Source organism: Pogona vitticeps, chromosome 6 (assembly GCF_051106095.1).
Source record: "Pogona vitticeps strain Pit_001003342236 chromosome 6, PviZW2.1, whole genome shotgun sequence".
Lineage (NCBI taxonomy): Eukaryota > Metazoa > Chordata > Lepidosauria > Squamata > Agamidae > Pogona > Pogona vitticeps.
In genome coordinates, this window is record NC_135788.1 from 69,300,217 (window position 1) to 69,318,090 (window position 17,874).

Genomic DNA, 17,874 nt, shown 5'->3' on the forward strand with positions numbered 1-17,874 from the left:
CCCACAGATCTAAGTGGCAAGATTTCTATTGACTCAGTTTAGTGAGATTCCATCAAGGGAGCGGTAGACATCCTCATGGTTAATCCACCTCCCACTGGTTTTAACAATAAATTACCTTTGGAAGATATGAATGGGTCTCTCAGTTATACTGTGCCATGATTCAGTAGCTCTAGTTGTACAGATGGGTTTTGGAGGCCCCCAGACAATTTGGCAGCCACAGGATTCTCCACATTCTCCTTTGCCTTTTGGGGAAGACTCACAGGCATTGAAGAGATCACTCAGAAATGGTGCACAAGTACAGGTTACCATGGTGAACACAGGTTCCTAAACTCTTATTTGCTGAGGGAACGTGAAATGAGGACTGTGGATTCACATAGAAAAACTAGCAGTCAGAATTGGGGTGAGGTACTTAACCTTCCCTCCCCCCCACTCATCTGCCCTTACTTTCCTCTCAATTTCATTTTTCCAAGCAAAATGAAAACGAAAACAGCCCAACGAAGGCAGGCAGGTTCTGTGAAAAGCAGGTGGGCAGGGGAACATCCAGGCTACAGCTGAATGATAATTTATGCTTATTCTGTTAAATAAAATGGTGATCTATTCAACCCCAAATATTGGTGTCCTATTCTTTATTTGCTTCCTATTGCAACAGAACTGCATATGTATTGCTTACCTCAAACTAGTCTTTACTTGCAACCAAAAAAGGGGTAATATACTTCTCAACACCAGGAGTGTGTCAGCAACAGTATAGTGGAAAGGTACACTCCATTGATCGGCTCCTACATGGGTAACTACAACTGTTTGACTTTATGAATAACATGTGAACACAAGTTGTCAAGAACCATAGCTGTGGAAAGGAAAATGAAAGAGAAAAGGGAAAAGAAGGAGCTATTAAAATACAATTAGAAACCACCACCTATTACATCCCCAAACTGCCATTCTTCTGAAGGTAAAGGGAAAAGGGAAAGCATAGAAGTATTTAAAACTGAGTGTTCAGTGGTCTCTGCTGAAAAGAGGTTTCTGTCAGCCTCGCTTTTGTCTGCCGTATTCTCCCAAGTTCACAGACCTGTTGGGACTATAATAAGGCTTTGTGCCTGCACCTCCTGGTGTGATGTTTTTAAAACTTCATTTCTAGCAACATATTCCTCAGATGCTCTCCTCGATTTTCTTGAGGCATAAGGACCAGTTGATTATGCAAATGAACATGGAGAATGCAGGAAATGAGTGAGACACAGAGGGAGTTGCTGGCAAATGCCACTGCTTCCTGAGGGCATAATGGTAAGAGACAGCTGCTACTGCCAGCCCAGGAGCGTGAGCTGGTGGGAGCCGCTTTGCTCCACCGAAAAGCTTTCAGTCTGATTGAGATCCTTACTACTTTGGGAGAAATCAAGCTCTTTGGCTGTAGTTCTTGTTGTTTCGTATGGCTCCCTGCATGAAGCTGAGTCTACACTGAGAGCATAAGATGACTCTGAGGTGATGTACAGACCAAGCCTTTTGTGTGCGTGTGTGTGTGTGTGCCAAAAAAGCACAGGCACGAGGACATGGCTTGCTGTTTCTCATTAGGGTAAGGTGAGCAAACAGTGAGTCATGCCGTCTTGCTCCTCTCTCCGACATGACAGGAAAGCTTTCCATATAATTAACTAAGAAATGTGCGTATACAGATTAATAACTGCCAAAAAAATCTTATGAGGATGTCATTGTACATTTTGGTGCCACTTAATTCTTGGATTTCAAAATGTTTGACAAATGACGACTGTATGCTGCATCTGGCAACAGGATTTTTAAAAAGTCCTTGACATTGAGATTTCTCTCAGTCATCAGGGTTGGATTGAAGGTGAAATGAAAAATAGACAGAAAGGACTAAGATAAAATAGGCATGAAACAATCCTGCATTAATTCTTCAAGATAGGGTGGATGGTGTGGTTTTGGACCTTGTCTCTGAAGACAGCTGGTAATACTGGCAAAGACAGTCAGACAACCAGAGGATAGCAATGGGGAAATCTAATCATTTATTTGCAACTGATTTTGTTTCAAATCTTCCCCTCATAACTATAAAGAATTGTGAATTTTTGTGAATTCTTCAGAAATGAAAAATGCCTCAAATTTTCCCCCATTTGTATTGGTCATATTGAATAAACACAGCTATTCACAGCATGTTGCCTGTCTGACAATGGATAAAAAACCTCTGGGGGGGAAAAAGAGGACAGAAACCTAATTCAGCATTGTTGTGGTCAAATCACAGGGATTTAGTATGTTTTAGCCATAGGTCCTCCTAAGCTAATGCTATTTCTGAAGAAATAAATTTCTGGAGAAAGAAGCAGAGTTGTCCCAGCATTGTACAAAGAAGGAAGCAGGTATGAAAAGAAGATCTATGCAGTGAAACCTGTTCAGTGTGTTCCCAATATTTGGGATGCCTTAACACTGTGGTTCTGTGAAACAGACTGGATTCCAATTTATCAAAAGGATGCAAAAGGGCCTTTGGAAAACATAAATTTTTAAGGGTCTGAAAATGTGCCTCTGCTAGAACCCACTGGTTAGGTGAAAGAAAGTAATTCCTTGGTCAAATTCTGTTGTGCGGTTTTGCCTGTACAATATTACAATGTTGCCTGTACATTGTCAGCGGCAGATTGCCACTGATCACATTTTTGGTAGATTTCACTGTATACATGGCTTGCATGCAAAAAGATGATGTCATGTGCAACCCAAAATTGAAAACATTGTGCAGGCAGAACCTACCCAACAGGATTTCAGCCATCTCATCTAAAACAAGCAGCAAAAAACTCTACGTAGCAGAAATGACCTCACTGAATCTGCAATCTAGCAATGTTTGGGAATGACTAAGATTCCAACAAGATAGGGGAGCTCTCACTCTCAAAGCAAATGCTGTGTTTCCACAAAAATAAGACAGGGTCTTATATTAATTTTTGCTCCCAAAAACACTTTAGGGCTTATTTTCAGGGGATGTTCTATTTTACAGTCATGTCATCTTCTTCTGGTTGCACAATGGTGGAGGGTGAGGTTTCACTTAACTGGGGCTTATTTTGGGGGTAGGTCTTATATTATGAGCATCCTGAAAAGTCATACTAGGTCTTATTTTCAGGTTAGGTCTTATTTTCGGGGAAATAGGGTATGTAAAAAAACCACAGATTTACATGTGTTGCTTTTTATGTATAATCTGGAAATCCATTATGACAATTTAAATAGATATGCAATAACAGAGAAGACAAGTTAGCAACCATGTGGCCTTTGTGACTGCTCTATCTACTGTCCATTTAGTAACTGTAGATGAGCAATTTCGAGACTTTATTCTTCCTCCTTATGTTTCTTCATATTAAAACTGGGCTCAGACTGGACAGCACTTCAAATGGAGAATGTCTTTGAGAAAAGAATTGTCCTCTGGCAATTTTTCAGATGAAGGAATGTTCTCTATGAAGTAGGCAATCCATAACTAGATAATGCAGGGCAGCTCAATCATCACCATGGCTGCAAGGAGTGCGACGTGTCCCCTGTGACCACAACCTGATTCCCTCAACCAAAGGGCTCACCCGGTTTACGCTCTTTCTTTCATTTGCTGCCACCAGTGGATTTCCTTTATCCATGCTGTAAAAAAGATATCATTCAGACATTTGCCGCCAAATGAACTTTGTATATTTAAGTTTATTAGGGAAAATCAGAAATTCAGATGTTCTTTATTCATTTCATGTATATCAAGTCAATATACATTCCATCACCACCAGTATTATGTGTTCACTTTAATCAGTTTATTATTATTATTATTATTATTATTATTATTATTATTATTATTATTATTATTATTATTATTATTATTATTATTATTATTATTATCATCATCATCATCATCATCATCATCATCATCATCATCATCATCATCATCATCATCTCTCTTTACTTTCCTGACTATGTCTCTCTCTCTCTCTGTAATCATTTCTCTCCTTCTCTCTTAACTCCCTCCAACTAACTCCCTAACTGACTAACTGATCCCGGCCCTCCAGTCCTCTCATAGGCTCATGCAAATGAGGTTCCGCTATGAGTGACAGGAGTGACGTAAGGCATTCATCACAAGGACATCACCAGTTTTAGAGGGGAGGGCGCCAACCTCCAGATTTGGCTAACAGTGTGGTAAAAAAGATGTTATCCTAAGGAGAATTACCCCAGGTGTCTTCCATATGCAAAGAGACAGTACATGAAAGAAACTGTGGAGTGAAAGGAGAAACATACAGTGTGGGAAACTCCCCACCCTCTTTAACGGCAGCAGACTTTGGAAAAATCAGAGGAAGCACAGCTGTGTCCATCATCCTCTGCTATACCAAGTGAACATAAAACAGATCCCATCAGTAGAAACTCTTGACTGATGGGCTATACTGCAGTATGAATATACTGAACATATTTGTTAGTACGAAAGTGTCTCCATATACAGCATCAAGCATAAGATTATCCTACAGGGTCCCATTGTTCCCATGCATTCAAACATGTGCTAAACATTCAGGGCAGCAGAAAAATCTTACAGAGAGAGAAGCAGGGGCAGGGAGAGATCAGGGCAAATCGCCCATAGCTCATACCATCTGAGAACTTGGATGTGGCTGTCAAATCTCTCCAAGTGGACACAGAAGTGGCACTAGCTGGGAGACACTAATGTGGCAAAAATCCCAGATAACTCTTTGGCAATATTTGTACAAACCCCTGACTGGTTTCTGAAGCTGCTAATCTCTGGTTTCAAAGGCTGCAGGGCCCCTTGAGCAGACTTCATCATCTTGCTCTGTGGCTTCCCTGTGAGAAGGGAAAGCTATGAATGGGCAGTGTATAATGTGTGTTTGTGTATGCTTGTGAATGTGCACATGTGCACATATAAGACATAGAGATTTCTGTATCTTTCAACAAAGATTTATTTCAGTCTAAAGAAATATCACAGACCAGCATTATGTAAAGACTCTAGAAAGGTTTATATTAATTCCATCAGTTCACACACACAAATTTATCCCAGCATGAGAATGGAGGGGCGGGGGAACCCACACACTTACACAAGATAAATGGAAGAAAATTCTACTATGTTTTCCCAGAGTCAGAAAAAAAAGTATGTAGTTCATAAATTCCACCCAGAGCTTGGGGATTTTTGATGTAATGAGTTTCACAGTTTCAGAGGAGGCTGCTTTGCTAATAATTATGTAACAGTAATTAAATCTGAAAAAGGCTGTACTCTAACTATGTTGATTTATTGCATCTCCAGCAAAGTACTCCTAAGGCATGCAGTGGAGGCTGCACCTCCCTCCTCCAGTTTTCCTTTAAATTCTCATGGAGCACTGGGTCACAGATGGTCTGAGATGTGACAGTTTCCCTATTAAATTCCTAATAATCCTCCTCCTCCTTCTTTTTTTCCTGAGGTTGAGTCATGGAGGCCTGGGGATTTCTCATTTTAATTAGAAGGTTTAAGGCACTAACTCTGTTTGAAATGCCCTCCCAGGATAGATGGGTGCAGGTGATCCCATTCAGAAGAAATGATACAATATTCAGGCCAGTGGCTCATTTCCATATTAGATTGCATTGAGCTTTTGGCAAAGGCTTGAACCTGGATCCTGATGAGGCACTGAATGAGCTACCATGAACTTTTACCATTTGGAAGAAAAGGAGGTGGCTTTAGAATTAGATTTGAAAGCATGTTTTGGCTTTGTTACACTCAAACCCACTGACTTCAGCCTACAGCCTTTATCTTGTGCTACTTAGTGAGGAAGGCAGAAAGTGTAGTTATGTCTTACTTTATAATCTGGCAGTTGCAGTCTAAGCAGGCTTGATTTGGAAAGCACCAAGCCATTAAAGGGGTTATTTGTTCTCCTATACACCAGTAGCAGTTAGTTCCTCAGTCCATGTTCTGTCACCAGTTTATGCTCTGTCCATGTGTTTTGTGATCTGGAAATCAGATTGCAGCCCTGAACACATTTCATAGAATCATAGAATTGTAGGGGTGGAAGAAATGCCAAGAGTCATCAGGAAATGATGGAAATCTGAGGAAATAGGAGATCTATAGCTAAACCATACCTAACAGATGGCCATCAAACCTCTTTTTAGAAATCTCCAGTGAAGAAAGTCCACCACCTTTTGAGGTTCTCCATTATATTGCTGAACAGCTCTTAATACAATATGCTCTTTCTAACATTTAATCAAATCTCCTTTATTTTACTTTGAATGTATTGCTTTGGGTCTTACTAGGCTTGTTCCATCTTCCATATGGCAGCGGAATGTATTTAAAGATGCCTGTCATATCATCTCCCAGTCTCCTCCAGGTTAAACATACCCAACTCCCCCAACTATTCTTCAGAGGGCTAAGATTTCCAGACTTTATACCATTTTGGTTGCCCTCCTGTAGAGCAGTGGTTCTTAACCTTTGTTGCTTGGATGTTTTTGAACTGCAGCTCCCAGAAACCCCAGCCAGCACAGTCGGTGGTGAAGGCTTCTGGGAGTTGCAGTCCAAAACTCCTGAGTAACCCAAGGTTAAGAACCAGTTCTCTAGAGCATTTTAGGTTGTAAATAACCATCTTAAGCTGTGGTGCACAGAAGTAGACACAGTGTGTCAGTTGAGTTCTGACTAGGGTTGCCAGATATCTGGCAAAAGGAGGACATGTCCTCCTTTTCAAGCTAATGTTCTCTGCCCGGCAGGCAAAGCTAAAAAGCTTTAAAATGTCCAGCTTTTCTATCTTCACCCCCATCCCCTGAAGCCAAACCTCTCCCTCCTTCCTTGGTTGCGACACTTGTAAATCTTCCTTTCTTTTAGAGATCGGAGATAAACCGGCTTGATTGGTTACAGCTGTACAACAGCTGGGGCAGTCAATGACCGCTTCTGCTGGAGGTGACTGAGAGCAGGAGGGAAAACTTCAGTTAAGGAGGGAAGAAAGGTGCAAGAGAGTGACGGATAGCTTATAGAGCTTGTTTAAAGGTAAGATTGTAGAAAATTTAGGAAGGGAGGGAGGGTGTATGTGAGAGAGAGACTGACTTTTATAAAACCATGAAAAAAGGACATGACTGCAAGACAGAGAAGGTTCAAAGGTGCGAGAGAGGGACGGCTGGAAATGGACATGAGAGGAAATGGACATACTGAACTGAAGAGGAAATGGGGATACTGAATGAGAGGAAATGGACATACTGAACTGAAGCAACTGATTGTTGAACACTGAGGAAGGGTTTGTGGGGGGGATGAGACACACACAGAGAGAGACCTGACACTTCCATAAAACCATGAAAAAGGAACCTTGCAAAATTTAATCTCCACTGCATTGAGCTCTGCAATTTCTGCTGAGAACAGCAAGTATTTCAAGATTCTGTTTAGACTCTAAATTGAACTGCACAGAACTGGAATATTTAGCAGAGTCTCACTAACATCAAACACCTAGTGAAAGACAACTGACACACCTGGGACTAGATTTCTGAAGTGTGTAACAATCATGTCTCTATGTTTCTCATGCCCAAAACAGGCAAAAGTATCATAGGTTATTCCCAAATCTGAATCCCAGTCTCTCTGCTCCTGGTCCTGCTTTGACTGCAACACCAAACAAAAGGTCTTACGAACAAAAGATTGTGGCTTTCTTTATTGAGTCAATCTATCTCATGTGCTGGAAAACAGTTCTCCTGGATTTTGGGGGGGGGAGTCCTGCAGAAATCGAATCCACACCCCATCTCAGTTTCCAGCTGTTGAGAGGCTGTTGAGGCTATTTACTGCTTTGAAAGAATATTTTCTTTCTGTAAATCAACCACCTGCTATGATGGAAAAAAAATTGAGAATGATTTTTCAGAAGTTTACCTTTGGTTTCTGCATTCCTTGATGTCTATCTTCCAAGTTAATATTGCGGCCATTGAAAGGGAAGAAACATCAGTGTTAGAGGTTATGAGCTGTCACACACACTCAGTTCCCCTGTTTGTTTTTCTACACACTCAGGTTCCCTTTCGGCCATGACATGTACTTTTCACCCTTTTTTGCTGCCACCAGAAGATATATTCCTCTCTCTACCAAATACAACTATTAGATCAGTGTCATCCAACATAACAAGGTTTATTTATGTGTTTTTAGGTAAATCATATAAAGAAAAATCATGGATGGTCTTTTATTATTCATTCAATAAACATTGCTTTGATTACATTTAGGTTTGCTTACGTAGATTCACTTTAATCAAGGTATATATAAATTCAACTATTTATTTATTTCTTAGCACTTCTAACTCTTTCCAATCTTAACCACTTAAACTTTCCAAGACTTGTACTATTCCTACCTCTTTCTCTATCTATTACTCTTCTCTCTAACACAACCATGGCCCTAACTGCCTAAACTGTCTTTAACTGTCTTTTCCCCCCTTTATTTTCCTGATTCCACCCCTTCTGCCATGTCATTGGCTCCTACATTAGAGCTCTGACCTGACTGTCAGGAGTGTTCTGAGAGCTGTCCATCACATACCTCCCCCCTTGGAAAGGTTTGTGCCATGGGGTAACTTCTAAAGTTAACCTCATGTACAACAATTGCAATTTCATACTATTTCCATTTAACAATTTGCTCTCTCTCTCTCTCTCTCTCTCTCTCTCTCTCTATCTCTCTATCTCTCTATCTATCTATCTATCTATCTATCTATCTATCTATCTATCTATCTATCTATCTATCTATCTATCTATCTATCTATCTATCTATCTATCCTTATTCTTATAACACATTTACCATCTTATTAATATTTTTATTTTCTATTTAAATTATCCTTATCATTATATAACTCTTTTCTTTTCATCATACATTTCACCAACTTTTACTTACTATTTATTTCTATATACTTACATTTTAATCAATTTTCATTTTAATACGCTTTTAGAACTTTTAATTATACCAGTTTTATCACATTTAAAGCTACACGTTACATAACTTTTTCATTTATTTACAACTTGCCCTTAATTTTAACACTACATTGCAGAACACTACATTGTAGAACATAACCAGAAACTTTGATTACAGTATCATTTCTAATATTTGTCATTATAGGTTTTTCTTCTTCACTCTTCAGTTTTCTGATAACGGGTCTCATTGCTTTCTGTTATCCATTGGGTCTACGAGACCATACGTCTGCAATCTTATTCTGAGTCTTTCTTTTGCTTGGGTCTCACAACTAAAGTCTTTCAGATTTTGTATTCCTCTTGCAAGTTTGTTGGCTTTGTATTTCACAGTTCGTAACCTCACATAAAGTTTCGGTCTTTGCAATGTCCAGTCAAAAGACAATCTTGCCTTCCAGTTATCCAATAAATGTCTCTCACCTGCTCGGTCTTTCTTGTTGTCCGCCTGGCTCAGCACAGCTCCTGGTTCGAATGCGGACACATCAGTGATGATGGTGAAGTCACTCTGGACCTCTGGACCTCTCACGACACGACTGGCCATCACTGCAGTCTGCGACTTCTTGAAGGTCTCCTGGTATCCCATTGACCACATGGTCCTCTCAGCTTTTCTCTTGGCTTTCATCTTTTCTAAAGGAGAGGCTATATCTCTGGAATTGACTATCCAATAGCCTGGTATCCTTTTCAAAACTTTTGCTTCTTTTATTTGGTCTATGAGCAGAGTGAAGCTTATTACTATATTCTCAAAGTTATAATAGTGCACTCTTCTACCTTCCCAGTATTGCATTTCATATTTTCTTTTGAGCTTTTCTCTTTTTTCATACTGTATAAAATTTTCTTTCTTGCACCAAAATCTTTTCAGATAAACTTGGACCAATTTTCTACTTTCCCCTCTATCTTTCTGAATCTTGTAATTTACTTCTTTCATTTTGGTAATAATTTTAAAAGGACCTGACCAATTTAATTGTAATTTATTTCCTTTTGTTGATCTTAACATCAAGAATTCCTCTCTAAGATAGAACAATATTCCATTAACATTTTAAATGTTGTCTAACTTTTGTTTCTGGATAAAGCAACTTTGCTTGGGTTTTCTTTTAATCATACAACCCACTTCAGACCAGTTATTAAGTTGACTTTCCAGGAAACTTTTTCTTCCCCAACTTTCTTTTGTTGCTTTAGTGGGTACTTCCTGACTTTCTTGTGATTGTGTATATATGAAACTATTAACATGCTTCATCCAGTTCAAACCCCCTGTATCAACTACAGACTTTTCTAAGTGTACCTGAGTCAGTGGATTGAAACTCTTATTAGATTTTTCAATATACTCTTTGTGAATATCATTTATCTTCTTTTCTCACTATTGGAATTTTGACTAGAGTTTTTCACTAAGTATTTCTTAGCTATGCCTGCTACTTCAGGTCTCATTTTTTCCCTCAGAATCTCCCTGTCTTTGGTAAATGTCACAACTTTGACCATGTGATTTAATTTGTTTCTCCATCTTTGGCCAGTAATAACTTTGTGCTATTCCCCCCCCCTTGACTCCAACATGACCTTCAAAGGAGTCTAAATATCCTTTTTCTATTATTTGCTCTCTATATTTAAAAGATATAACCAGTTGTTTATTGATACTTTCCCCTCCCCTTTTAGGGTTTATTATAACCTCTCTATATAGTAAGTCTCTGTCCACTGCAAATTTTTCAGGGAATTCAGGGGTTACTGGTTCTTCTTTGACTAGATTAAAACATTGTTGCAAAGTATGATCCTGTTCTTGTTTTAGTTTAAAACTTTTTTCTGAGAATATGTTACAGCTACTACTTCAGCTATTTCAGTTGATTGACTTCCACTTAAGTCTTCCTCATGAATCACATTACTCTCACCAGGGTTTTCTATCTTTTCTCTCTGTGAGTGTGTATTGATCAAAACACTTTTGACATGCCCAATTAAACAAGATGTAGGAATCTGGTTCACAATCACTACTTTCCACATACCAGTCCACTCTTTATATTTTATATGTACATCAGTTACAGGTAGATTAATCAATTCTGTCCCAATTCCTTTAACTATAATTTTCACATTTGGAATTATACCTTCCTGTGGAATAATATCTGTATGGCATATAGTTATCTGAGAACAAGAGTCTCTTAATGCTAAATATTTGGTATTATTAATGTAATTTTCAACAAAACGTCTCATTAACTCCATGTTGCTTTCTATAAAGTAACACTGAACAATCTCTGCCAGAGGCAGTTTTTTCTGACTCTCTGTTGTGTCAGTTACAGCGCCAACTTGAACTACCTCAGAGTCCTCTGTCTGCTATTGGACATAGTAAAACTTCTTTGGCACAATCCCCCCTGTTTTCTGTTGACTAATTTCTTTATTATTAGATTTTAAACATTGTGAAATAAAATGCCCTTTTTCTCCACATCCAAAGCGCACTTTCACCTTTTTTGATCAAAATCAAGGGATTTTTCTCCCTTCCCTTCAAAGCTTTTATTTTTCTGTTGGTACTGCTCTGAGGGTCTGTTCCTAAAATGGCTTCCAGTTGCCAGTTTGTTCTTGTGGGCCTCTTTCTTTCTATCTTCCCAATTTCTGCCCTCCAATTTTATTTCAGAAACTCTCAGGTTTTTAATTTCAGCTATAAAATCTGCTGTCTCATTTGTCCATTGAACTGTTTTTGGCTGTTTGTCCCTGACTAAATATCTTAGTTCACTTGGCAACACTGAAAAAATTGTTTTAAACCTATGATGTTTTTCATATCTTCTATTGCTCCCACACCAGCTTGTTCTAGCCATTTTTCCAAATATTTGACTAGATTAGCCCCAAATTGAGCATATGATTCCTCAGGCTTTTTAATTGTCTAAATTTCCTTCTGAGATGTTCAGTATTTATTCCAAACCTTGAAAAAACTAGTTTCCTGAAGGCTTCATAATCCCTGGCTTGTTCTTGTGGCATCTCAGAATATATTTCAGCTAATTCTCCACTTATTTGTGATCTTAATATGATCATTTTCTCTTCGCTTGTAATATTAAAGTCCCAGCATGCCCTTTCAAAAGAAATGAGAAATGACTCGGGATTGTCCCCCTTTCTAAACTGAGGAAATTTCTTCAGGTCTAGTATTATTAAATTATTTTCATTATTATTTGAATTATTGTTATTAAGATTTAGGGATGTTATTTCTAATCTCTTCATCTCCAACTGGTGTTGCATCTCTTTCCCCCTCATTTCCATCTGTCTGGCTTCAGCCCTTTCTTTTGCTCTTTCTTGTTCCATGGCCATCTCCCTTTCTCTGGCCTCTGCCTCAGCCTTAGTTTTCATTTCTAATTGTTTAAACTGGAATTCCTGTTCTTTCTCTAATTACCATTTTAGAAATTCTAGGGAGTTTTCTCTCCCTGAGGCACCCTCCTGTTCCCTTGAGCCCTCATATTTCTGGCCTTCTTGGTCTGAAATTTCCCCTTCCTGAGGTAATGTTTGACTCTCTGCTAGCTCCATAACTAACTTTTCCCTCTCTTAAAAGGCATGCTTAACCATTTATATGTTTGTTAAGTTGGCAGGTTGCTTTCTCACAGATTCAAATACAGTGGACCCTTGACCTACAGAATTAATCTGTATTGGAACGGTGTCCGTAGATCTAAAAGTCCATAGGCTGAAAATGCATTTCCCATAGGAATGCATTGAAAACCCATTAATCTGTAACCCGCCCAAGAAACACCCCCCCATAAAATTAAAGTAAATTTTTAAAAATTACAAACCTTACCTTTTTGAAGCCTTCCAGGGGTCCACCGCCACCACCATCACCGCTGCCACTGCTTGAGGACTCTGAGGGCTTCGGCGCCGCTGCTGGAGACCTCTTGGAGCTCCCCTGCTGCCGCCATTGCCGCTGCCAGAGGACTCTGAGGGCTTCGGTGCCACTGCCAGAGGCCTCTCAGAGCTCCCCCGCCCCCACCAACACAGGTTTATTAACAGGAGTAATATATTATAAGCAATGGGAGCAGATATGCAAAAATGAAAAGGGAGAAAGTTATATGCTGATTAAACAAAAAAAAAATCAGTTTTGAGAGATACATATTTACATTCAAAGCAATATGAGTAATATACTATAAGCAATTATGGCCATGTAGGAATCTCAAGAGTAGACAAGACAATAATAACATTAGATGCTTTTGTTTTTAAGGCACAAATGTAGAGATCAAATATGTGTGAATTTACCATAGTGCTTTTATAGATAAGATTCGATATATAATATATTTTTGTCTGTAAAAATGGAGATTTTTGAGGAATGTATCGTCCTGGCTTAGATAGTATTGGTGGATGAGCAATTTTAAAGATAGAATTAGGAATGTTTATGATGAGTATCGGATAATGGTAATGCAGGTGAAAGAATTTATAAAATTTATTACAAATTCCGAATCATAGATACTAATTTAGATATTTTGAAATAGAGATATGAAAGATAATATGTGTGTATAACATAAGGTAGTATGGAAATAGCATATAACATCTACTGTGGATAAGTCTGTATGGAAAATAACCCCCTACCTATATGTTGTGTTCTGTCTTACATATTTCTTTGTGTGTCTTATAGGTTTTTGTTTGTTTGTAGGTAAGTATGTCTTTAAAAATAATTAAAAACTTAAAAAAATTAATACATGCATAATGGAGAGCTGAAAACTGTTTCTTGAGGGGGAGAATTCTCAAGAATGGCAGTTGGTTATTATGAATGTTACCAGTGTCTCAGCATGTTTTTTTTTAAAAAAATATCTGTATGTATCTCTAAACGGCAAATAAATAAATAAATAAATAAATAAATAAATAAATAAATAAATAAATAAATAAATAAATAAATAAATAAATAAATAAATAAATATGACATGTTTAACCCAACATTGTTTATAGGACTAAATAAATTAATAAATAAAAAACCAACCTCAGATATGCAGATGATACCACTCTGATGGCAGAAAGTGAGGAGGAATTAAAGAACCTCTTAATGAGGGTGAAAGAGGAGAACACCAAAGATGGTCTGAAGCTCAACATCAAAAAAAAAAAAAAAAAAAAAAAAAACCCTAAGATCATGGCCACTGGCCTCATCATCTCCTGGCAAATAGAAGGGGAAGATATGGAGGCAGTGACAGATATTACTTTCTTGGGCTCCCTGATCACTGCAGATGGTGACAGCAGCCACGAAATTAAAAGACACCTGCTTCTTGGGAGGAAAGTGATGACAAACCTCAACAGCATCTTAAAAATGAGAGACCTCACCTTGCCGACAAAGGTCCATATAATCAAAGCTATGGTTATTCCAGTAGCGATGTATGGAAGTGAAAGCTGGACCATAAAGAAGGCTGACCACCAAAGAATTGATGCTTTTTAATTGTGGTGCTGGAGGAGACTCTTGAGAGTCCCCTGGGCTGCAAGGAGAACAAATTTATCCATTCTGAAGGAAATCAACCCTGAGTGCTCACTGGAAGGACGGATCCTGAAGCTGAGGCTCCAATACTTTGGCCATTACATGAGAGGAGAAAACTCCTTGGAAAAGACCCTGATGCTGGGAAAGTGTGAAGGCAGGAGGAGAAGGGGATAACAGAGGACGAGGTGGTTGGACAGTGTCATGGAAGCTACCAACATGAATTTGACGGAACTCCGGGAGGCAGTGGAAGACGGGAGGGCCTGGCGTGCTCTGGTCCATGGGTTCACAAAGAGTTGGACATGACTTAATGACTAAACAATAAGAACAAAACCGCTTTGTTAATGTGTATATTGCAACAAGTTGTGGGATAAATAAAGTCTGCTGAAATTTCTGTGAGCTGGTTGGTGTGGCTCATTGTGTGCTTATTGTGTGCTTGCTTACACATAATGAACTCCCACCTCCACTATGCTCACTACCAAGCCTGGAGCAGAAAAAAACAAGATGTGAAAAGGAAAGGATGGCCTATAGCCATGCTATTTAAGGCTCTTGAAACAAGCTGCCTGTAAAAAAACAAGGAGCAGTGTGGGATTAAAGACAACAACAACAACCTCAGGGTTGCAACCGAATTATGTTGGGGCAAACAACACCCAAGCAACACATCGTCATAGTATATTTACTAAGATAGCACTCTGAATTTGAAAAGCTCAAAATTTCTAATCCATGTATAAATGTTTTTTCTTAAATGGGCAGGGAAAAAAACTGTGCAAAACCATTTTTTTTAAAAAAAAATGCAAAGGCAAGAGAACATCATTTCATCTGCACCCTCTAATCCAGGGGTCTCAACCTCAATTTACCTGAGGGCTGCTGGAGACAGAGTCTGACTGAGGCTGGGCTGCATCAGATTTTCTGCCAAGTGGAGCAAGAGACCGAGGAAGCTGCCCAGGAATTTCCTTAGCCTGGCTGGGGATCCGAGGAAGAGGAGGAGGAGGGGCGTACGAGCCTTTGTCACTGGCCATAACCTCCTCCGGCTCCTTCTTCACTACCACCACCAGCAGCAGCAGAACAAAGAAGCGGAGAAGGGAGGGAGCATCAGCAACTGCCTAGCGGGGGGGAAGTGAGCACAACATAAAATTTTAAAAGAAACCCTCACAGAATCCCCTTGCCAAAGGAGAAAAGCCCCCATCGGTACTCGCAAAATTAAACAGAATGGGGCGGGTCCCCCCACAGGTGTGCCCGGGCGTACGTGCATGCACAGAAACACACACTCACACACAGAGGTCCAGCAACCTTCCTCTGAGGAGCCCCCTCGAAAAAAAAGTGCACTCAGCAGCAGCAGCTACCCCCACCATGACAGAGGAGCAAACTTTGTGAGGCAAGCCCAAGCAGCCTCCAGAGCCAAGGCAGCTGAAGCAGGACGAAGAGGAGGAGGAGGAGGAAGCACCACCGGGTGCTGAGGTGGCCACTGGCCAGACTGGTGCTGGGGGTGCCAAGAGAGAGCCAGAGAGCCGCTTCCCCGGAAGAGGCGGTAGCAGGTGCTGTTGGCGGCTTAGATGAGCTCTTCGAGGATGGGCTGGGAGCAAGCTCCAGTCTCAGGCATCACTTGGTGGTGGCTCGAGCACTTGGGGAAAAGGGCTGGCGGCGCACCTCGCTCACCGGCTCTCCCCCAAGACAGCATCTCTTGCACCCTCCATCCAGAACTGCAGCCTGCCAGCCGGCAGACAGGCAGGCTGTCTGGCAGGCTACAGTTCCAGATGGAGGATGCAAGAGGCGCTGCCTTGGGGGAGAGACGGCGAGTGAGGCGAGGCTTTTTTTGACTCTTGACAGCAGAGGATGGTTGGGTGCTTCGGGGGGTCAGGTAAGGCGGGGCCACAAAGTATCATCCAGCGGGCTGCAAATGGCCCCTGGGCTGCATGTTTGAGGCCCCTGCTCTAATCCAAAGAGGTTATTCTTAGATGTCAATTAAATGAATTTGACCATTTGTATGAGCACCTGTTGTTTAAGAGAGAATGTCATGCATCAGTCACATTTTTCTTGATGTTGCATGGCATGTGTGTGTGGTGTGTGTATATGTGTGTGTAGTATTGTGTTGCCTTTTTTTGCTTTTTTGAACACAAAGAAGCTTCTTAGAACACAGCTGTTCAAGGTTCATTTCTGTATGCTACACAGCCAATTCCTGCACTTTAGAAAAATAATGAACATATCGTACCCTTTCAACAAGCCACACATGGTTGTCAAAAAGTCATACCATTGTACAAAAGAGTTAAGCTTTTTTGGTTTTTTGTTTGGAAAAAAATAAGAAAGATCATGCAGGCAGAAATGTAGCCTCATTTGTCTTGCAAAACTATTAGAAAGCCAGCAGTGAGCTTCTTTTATGCACAATTACTGGCAGAAACCAAATTTGTGTTATTTAATATGTTAAATATTTATTTCTAAGACAGAAATTCTGAAGTGTCTAGTTTTAACTGAAAACATAAAAAAGGATTCCCCACCTTCATCCCAGTATACAGAACACATATAACTGATGTATATATGTGCTCTGTATAAATAAGAATTTTAGGTGTAGTTGTTAGGAAGAGATTTAATATAACACAAATTGATGCACCGTTGAAAGCCTCCATGGATTGAACATGCATTAAGAATTATAACAAGCACAATAATAATAGCACAAAGTTTCTCAATGTTATTTGCAGGTTCTTCAGCTCTAACTTTTCAGTCGCTAAATTCTCCCCAGCTTCATGTGCACTTGCTTGACGGGTATATTAACAGTGCACATTTCCTGCACAAAATGGGTTAGACTAGTATTGGACTGTGTCTTAGACAGGGTTGCCAGATACATGGGTATCAAAAGGAGGACATAGAAAGGCAAAAAAAGAGAACAGATGAGGACGTATTGGGGGGTGGGCTCCGTACAAGGGTGGGGTTGGGGCGTGTCATGCTCGCGGGGGCATGTCGCTTTTGGAATTAGATATTAGCCTTTTGATCATGGGACAATACCATGACCATTCAACCTACTCAGTCTTTAAAGGTCAAGACCGGGAAAGTTACATTTTTGGACTACAAAACTCAGAATCCATTGACCACTGTGTTGTTTTAAAAAGTGTTGAAAAACATTAAAAAAAAACCCAAACAAATCTACATATACACTTATTGGGCTCCCAGGACCAATGGAGACAATCTATTCCCTTCTTTAATGGAGACCCATCCCCCTTGTTTTATTTGTTTATTTGACTTTTTGATTTTTATAACACCCATCTGGCTGCCAAGGTCACTTCCCCTGAGGGGGAAGAAAGGCCACATTAAGCTACTGAGTCCTACTTTATTGAGCCAAGTAGGTCTAAGGACTACAAAGCTCATGTGTAACTTCCTATTGATTTTTCCTAAGGTTGAGCAAGTATCTTTTTAGGGTAGACTTGTAAGAAAAAGTTTGTTGTACCAAGGACTCAATCTAGCTCCATAGGGGTGCTGAGACTTCTAATTACTCTCTGTCCGACCGATCAAGTTCTCCTTCACAGGAAACTGGTCGTGACAGGAAGGAAAGAAGGAAGGAAGGAAGGAAGGAAGGAAGGTTGGTTCTTGAAGAAGGCACAGCTGGCTTGCTG